A 6,856-nucleotide genomic window follows, 5' to 3' on the forward strand; every position below is an offset into this window, starting at 1 on the left:
AAGCGGCCGGCGAGGCCCCGCGGCGGGGCGGCAGCGGCGGGACCGGCGGACGGAGCCCGGTACAACGACGGGACCGACGGACAGAGCCTGGGCACCACAGCGGGACCGACAGACGGGGCCAGGTACAACGGCGGGACCGATGGACGGAGCCGGGCACTGTGGCAGGACAGACGGACGGAGCCGGGTACCGTGGTAGTACTGACAGACGGAGCCTGGCATCACAGCGGGACCGACGGACGGAGCCAGGCAGCGTGGTGGGACCGACGGACAGAGCCTGGGCACCACAGCGGGACCACCACAGACGGAGCTGGGTATCACAGCAGGGCTGACAGACGACGCTCAGTCACCGCAGCGGGACCAGTGGGTGGCTCTTGAGTACCATGGTGGGACCAACGGACAGCACTCAGGTACCATGGTGGGACCAACGGACGGCGCTCAGTCACCGCAGCAGGACCAATGGATGTTGCTCAGTCACCGCGGCAGGACCGATGGACAGCACTCAGGTTCCTCCTTAAACTCCACATCACAGTCCGGACATTTGGAAGTGCCATAATATACGTACAGGAAGCAAAACTGTTCAAATGTTTTAAACAGTCGCATCCATATATGGCTTTAAAATTCTGTCCTGGTGATAATAAACAGAGATTTGCCCTATTTAATACGAGAACGCAGCGCAGGCAACGCAAAAACCAGTTCTCGTTTCCCCTGGATTTGACAGCGAAGCTCCTACCAGCGACTTTGGCATGAGCCGGGTTTGCCGTTAGCCGTGGCCCAGGCTGCGGCCGCGCGAGGCGCCGGCGGCCCGGGGAGAATCCCGCCCCGTCCGCGCCGCGGCAGCCGGCGCCGAGGCAGGGTGCGCGGTTCGGCCTGGTCGCACAGGACGTGCGGGCTCCTCACGCGCTTGGCTGCAGCATCCGCGCTCCTTTTGGCTGGGCCGCGTGCGCTGGCGGACACTGGGGGCCCCTGCGGTAGGAAAAGGGGTGAAAACACGCCACCGTCCCCGTTTGTGAAGGAACACCCCTGCCGCTTCCTGCCGCGTCTCCTGAAAACCAGCAGGTCCCCTTAAACCCGAGTCCCGCTCCTCTGGAAGCGGTGGCACGGCCGAGGTTTAGTTTCGCCCGTGGGTGTGTGGCGGGGGGGGAAGCCCCTTCCCTCGGCCTGCGCCTCCTGCGTGTGGCCCGTGCAGGTACCCGTGTGCGCACGGGTAGAGGTCACGCCGTGCTGCGTACGTATAAATGTTTTAACCACATCTACTGATTTATGGCCAAGACTCCTAAAACAAAAGTTACGTTTTTCAGGATCTGTTGGATCTCAGCCAAGCTATAGAGATTAAAACGGATAAAGACCCTTAGGAATGTAAACAGCGTACAGAAATCCCAATCCGCGTGGCACGATTTTGTTCCAAAAAACTGTTCTGGACTGAGGTGGTGAATCACACTCTGCTTCTGCGTCCCTTCTCTGGGAACCCATATGTTAATACACACACACACACACATATATATCCCGTATATATATTAGTTACCTTCTGTCAGGAAAGCTGCTCACTGTGGGTAGCATCCGCCTGCTTTCGAGGCAGCACGCGGCAGGTTAATGTTTCCGTTATGGCAGTTTTCAAGCCCAGCAGATCAGTTGGCCTGTCAGGTGGGATATCTGCGGCCGTCTGCACGGGAAAGGGAAACGTCTAAAAATAGAAGCCATTTAGGAGAGCTCAGACACCTGGTGTTCGTTTTTGGCACCTTTTTCTTAAGTATTTTTGATTGGTGTGATTTTCTTTAACACTTGGTGAACCCCGTGCTGCAAACCCTGCTCTTAGGCCAGTGCCATTAATTTCCCTGGGAATGGGGAGAGACTCTGTCCTTAATCTCCATTACAGGGGCATCTTAAGGTATTTGTAGCCATATTTCAAATAAGATACACACACGTATCAAAGCTTGTTTAACAAATAAGCTAATAGAAAGGAGCCTTATATCATTTAATTGTTTTATACTGTTTGGCATTTAAAGAAAGCTGTTTTGTGCAACTGGCTCTCTAACTTAGGGTTTTTTAACTAGCTGCAGCGGTGCTTATGAGAGACTGGGAAGTCAGCTTTATTATAATTTTAATATGTATAAAACATCTTGTTATTTTTAAAATAAAATGTTTCAATTAGCCATTATTGTGTTAAATGACTTAAACGTCTCCCTGCTGATCTATAAACCCAAACCATCCAGATCTGATGTAGTACTTGAGAACTAGAAACCAAACCTGACTGGAGGCTAACTGTAAAATTGAGGAATGTAGGGGTTTATTCTGTTTCTTCACTCACTTTTTAAAACTGAAGGCCCCAGCCCGGCACAGATGTAGTCATTAACTTAATTTTATGAACTATAAACAGTTCTATTCCAGTCAGTCAACTGTGTACACAGTGAAAACCTAAGCACACATTTAAGTGTTTACAGCACAGGGGCTAATGTGATATCATTAAAGGCATCTTTAATTTTGCAACAGATGTACTTGTTTCTTGATTTAATCTAATTCAAGAGCGGTAAGGACAAATTCATTGTTTTCTGTATGAAACTACTTTAGCGGCTAGAAATGGTTAGTACAGTCATGGCTGCAGTTTAAGGTTTAGTATATTTATTTACTGAACTAATGCACCCATTTTTTTAACATACCATTTTATGTGTATCCCAATTGTGGTTTGCAAACCCCGTGTGTAGGTTGCAGCTGCGTGTGTTCAGCTCTGCATCCGTAACTCTGGCTGCGGCAGTCCTGCCGGGCTGTTTTGGTATGGGTAAAAGCACATCGCCGCCTCTCTGAGCCTGCACTGAAGAACTGATGCAGACCGCTGGTGCAGGCAGGGCCTGTTGGTTGACCCGGCCGATGAGGATTTGAGGACTTCGCCTGTAACCTTCCCGTGTTGAACCCATGCATCCAACACCAATTTGGTGCGTACCCCTACCAGTTAAAAGCTAGGTGTGCTTGTGTGCGAGACGGAGAGCTGCACACGCCAGACCCACCCCGAGCTGCGTCGCCCCCGACGCCTGCGCCTGCGCAGCCCGCAGCATCACTCCAGCACGAGGCCACCGCCAGGAAGGGTCTTGCAGGAGACTCCCGAAAAGCAGTGTAGGTTGCTCCACTGGGGTTTTTGGTAGCAGCTCTGGAGAGAGACCAAAGATGGTTGTATACGCCAAAAACTAGGGACCGTGTGGTTGCGTTCATCTGTGGGCTCCAACACCGTTTCCAGTGGCTGCAGCCGTGGTGCTTTTGTCGATGTGCTGAGCGTTGGCAAAGGCCTCTGAACCTCCTATCTCCTTACAAGCTTGTGCTAGAAGTTACCTCGTAGAGAAGAGGCTACAGCAGGAAAAACTGTCCAGCCTGAAATGCTAATTGCATTTGTGTTTAGCCACTAATTTGTGTTTCCGAGCACTGTTTCCCTTGTCGAGGAACTAGAAACCAAAAAAAAAAGAACAGAGACCGTCTTTTGCAGTGTGCTGCTTCATCATCGTTCATCGCTTTTGGCGTTCTGCAAAATAAAGGGATGCCAAGGAAGAGGCAACCAAAGCCGTTGTTCTTAGCAAGCACGCAGCTATTCCGGTCAGATGGAGGCGTGATGAGCACCTGCGCCTTGCTGCACGTTGCAAAGGTGAACCGTGCCGCTCGGACGTGTGTTGTACCCCGTGCTGGGGCACGTGCCGGGAGCTTTGGCTTTGTGGGCTGTTCTCTTGAGTATAAGCTCAAGGACACTCAGACACTTGCTGTTTTCAGGCCAGTTCCTTTAGGCTCGTAACATTCTGGAAGAAACGGGGGACGCGTAGGCTGTGCGAGCTGTTGGCGTCCGCTCAGCGCAGGGGGCTGCTGAGGTACCGCCGGGCAGGGAGGGGAAGGGGCCCGAGCGCCGCTTCGTGCAGCCCTCGCACAAACCTGATTTCATGGCCGAAGCGTGACTTTCTAAGATAATTAAATAGTCAAGCTGTCTGATGAGGCCAGGTGTTTGCAGAAAATCATTTTTAGGGGGATACTTGTTTAAATGCTGATGAAACTTTACTCGGCTGTTAAACATAATGTATTACTCAGGCCTGAGCTATTCCCTCAGCCCTAATGCTCCTTTACAATTAGCGTGTGATGTCACATTTTCCACTCCGTTCATACCACTTTGTGGATTTCCTGAATATTAAGTGCCATGAGAAGTGAGCAAGTTGGAGATTATCGTGACTAATTTCTCCCCGCAGCTAGCCTGCGGCCGTGGGAAGGGCACGGGCCGTGGGGATGGTGCACATCACCCCCAATTACCTGCAGCTGGCCACGGGGCAGCGGGGACCCCGGCGGCCGGCCAGCCGGCCACCCCAGCGCGGCGGGCCGCAGCTGCGGGGCTGCCCGCGGGCGACACCGCGACTTGGCCTTTGCGAGAGACACGCGGGAACGGCCCCAGGGAGAGCACTTCCTTTTGTGAGCCTGGAAAATAACGCTGGAGAGGGGACGAGCGTTTGGGCTTGCGCATGCACCGAGCGCACTGACGCAGGAAAACCGCCTCTCACTAATGCACCTACACGTAGCTCCGCGGTGGCGTGCGCTGCGCTGGAAGAAGTGGCTGGTGACCCGGGCGCCTCGCTGGAGCGCTGTGGGATGTCCCGGGCGTCCCGCGGCACCGCGCGCGGCTGCGGGGCCTCCGCAAGGCAGCGGCGGAGGTTTCAGCCACCGGCTGCCGCGCTGCCGCTGAGGATCTGCTCGCTCCCGGCACAGCTGGGACTTGGGCTGCGCTGCTCGTGGCTGTGTCGGCGCTCGCAAATAGCATTACGAGGGCTTCCGAGTCTGCAAGGTGACCCGAACCCTGCTTAACTGTGCAGCAGCCTTTACGGCTTTGATTTCTGACCGTCTCAGCCAGGCTTGCAGACGTGGGGGTCTTCGGTCACTCCTTTTTGAGGAAGTGCAAAGAGTTTTGATTTTATTATTTTCCTTCTCACTGTTGTTAAAGGAACAAGGCTACTACGAGAACTTAATTGAAGGGGCTGGTATGTGGAAAATTCAGAAAAACATCTTCTTCCACCAAAATGCTAATTAATCAGTGAAGTAAAAGCACTCCTACCACACTGAAGAATTTTAAATTGCTGGATGAACTTGTTTCCTTCTTAATAGCAATAGTTTCGCTGTTTTAGCTCTCATCCTTTTCTGAGTTCCCCAGCCAAAAGAGAGACATATATCAAGACATTTGAAGTGTAAAAGTAAGCAAAGGAAGCCTTTAAAAATGTTTTCCACTTTTATAGAAAGTAAAGATTAGAAGGGCCCCTGAATGCGATAGAGGTATTGATATTTTCTGAAGCTAATTATATATATTTGTATAAAATTATTAAAAATTAGATACCTATTTAGAAATAGTCTATATTTCTAAAAGTTATATAAACTCTTTGCCTAGTTTAAGCAAAATAAGTATTTCTTAAATGCAGAGAATTTTGCGGAAAAAGGTGATTCCCTTCTATTAGATTCCAGAAAAAAAAAAGTATATAAAATTTTGGGCCTGCACTTTCCTCATCCTGTTCCTCCCTAAACCCACATATTTTTTGCCACGTTTCCACTCTGCAATGATGTTGATCAGGAAGGAGCACTTGTGTGAGTTGCACAGGGTTGTATTTGCCAGTCTTAGGGCCAGGAGGACGACGCAAAATAAGAGCATGGATTTAGGTGCTCTGCAAGAGCACTGGAATTTAGACAGATTCAGTCATTGTAAGAGACAATTCACAAAATCTTGGCTGCTGTGCTTTTAGCTGCAGAATTTGCTTCACAACTATTTTGAACTATTGACTTTGAGTGCGTCGCGCTCGTCCCGTGCAGCAGCAGCAGCAGCAGCAGCAGCAGCATACCGTAGGAGCATCTTTCCCAAGCGTTCGTGTTTTTCGGAGCTGCCAGGCTGCAGGCCTGACCCAGGGAGGAGGCTCGTGGCGTGATCCTTGGGCTCCCCGAGCCCCCTCGCTGCTGCTCCTCGGCGTGTGGCTCGCTGCCGGAGCGGTCTTTTTCAATCCCCCTCACGTAAACGGCCTCGGGAGATATTTCTAAAGGTATATAAAGCTCTACATCTTCAAAGGTAATTCTGTATCCTGGAAAATGATACCAGATCTATACTGTACTGAACCAAACCTGCTCGGAGATAAGAGCAGTGGTGAGAAGTATTTACAGTGTTCATGAGTTTTGTTTTATTTTAAGTAAAAGAAATCGAGGTGTGTGTGGAGGGGGGAAGCTGGCAATTTATTTTATGTGTACTACTTGTTTATGAGCATGCTATTCTTGGAGGTGAGGTCGCTTAAACAATCTTATGTGGCTTTGTCTGCGAGCCTGAACGCGGGCCAAATTCTTCTCAGTTTACTCATAATTATTCGTCTTGTTATTTATTACCGTAGCACCAAAGGCCTCTTTTTGCCATGGCTCTTAGAAATCAGCGCCTTGGCCTGAAAACGGCTTGTGACGTGAATAGAGAAGATGGGCAAAAGGGGGGGAACCGGCGGGGCCGGGCCGCGCCACCTGCCCCGGCCGCGGAGGGGCTTTGCGGCCCCGCGGGTGCTTCGGCGCCGGGGGGCTCGGGGTTGAGCGGAGGAGCCGCGGAGGAGCCGCGGAGGAGGCGGGGACCGGGCAGCCCCGCTCCCTGCGAGCCCGCGGACGGGCGAGCCCAGACGGGCGGTGGAAGTGGAGGGCGCAAGTTAACGCAAGAAACACCTGGTTCTGGTGGAGTGAAGCGGTTCGGTGGTATGGTGGGACGACAGGGCGGAAGGGTGTGAAACAAACCCGAAGAGAGCGGGCAGCTTGGCCGGGCGGCGCCGGCGGCTCCGCGGGCGCGGGGCGGGCACGGGGCGGTGCGGTGCGGTGCGGTGCGGTGCGGGCGCCCGCG

The sequence above is a fragment of the Apteryx rowi genome, unplaced genomic scaffold, assembly GCF_003343035.1.
Source record: "Apteryx rowi isolate R43461 unplaced genomic scaffold, aptRow1 scaffold_111, whole genome shotgun sequence".
Classification (NCBI taxonomy): Eukaryota; Metazoa; Chordata; class Aves; order Apterygiformes; family Apterygidae; genus Apteryx; species Apteryx rowi.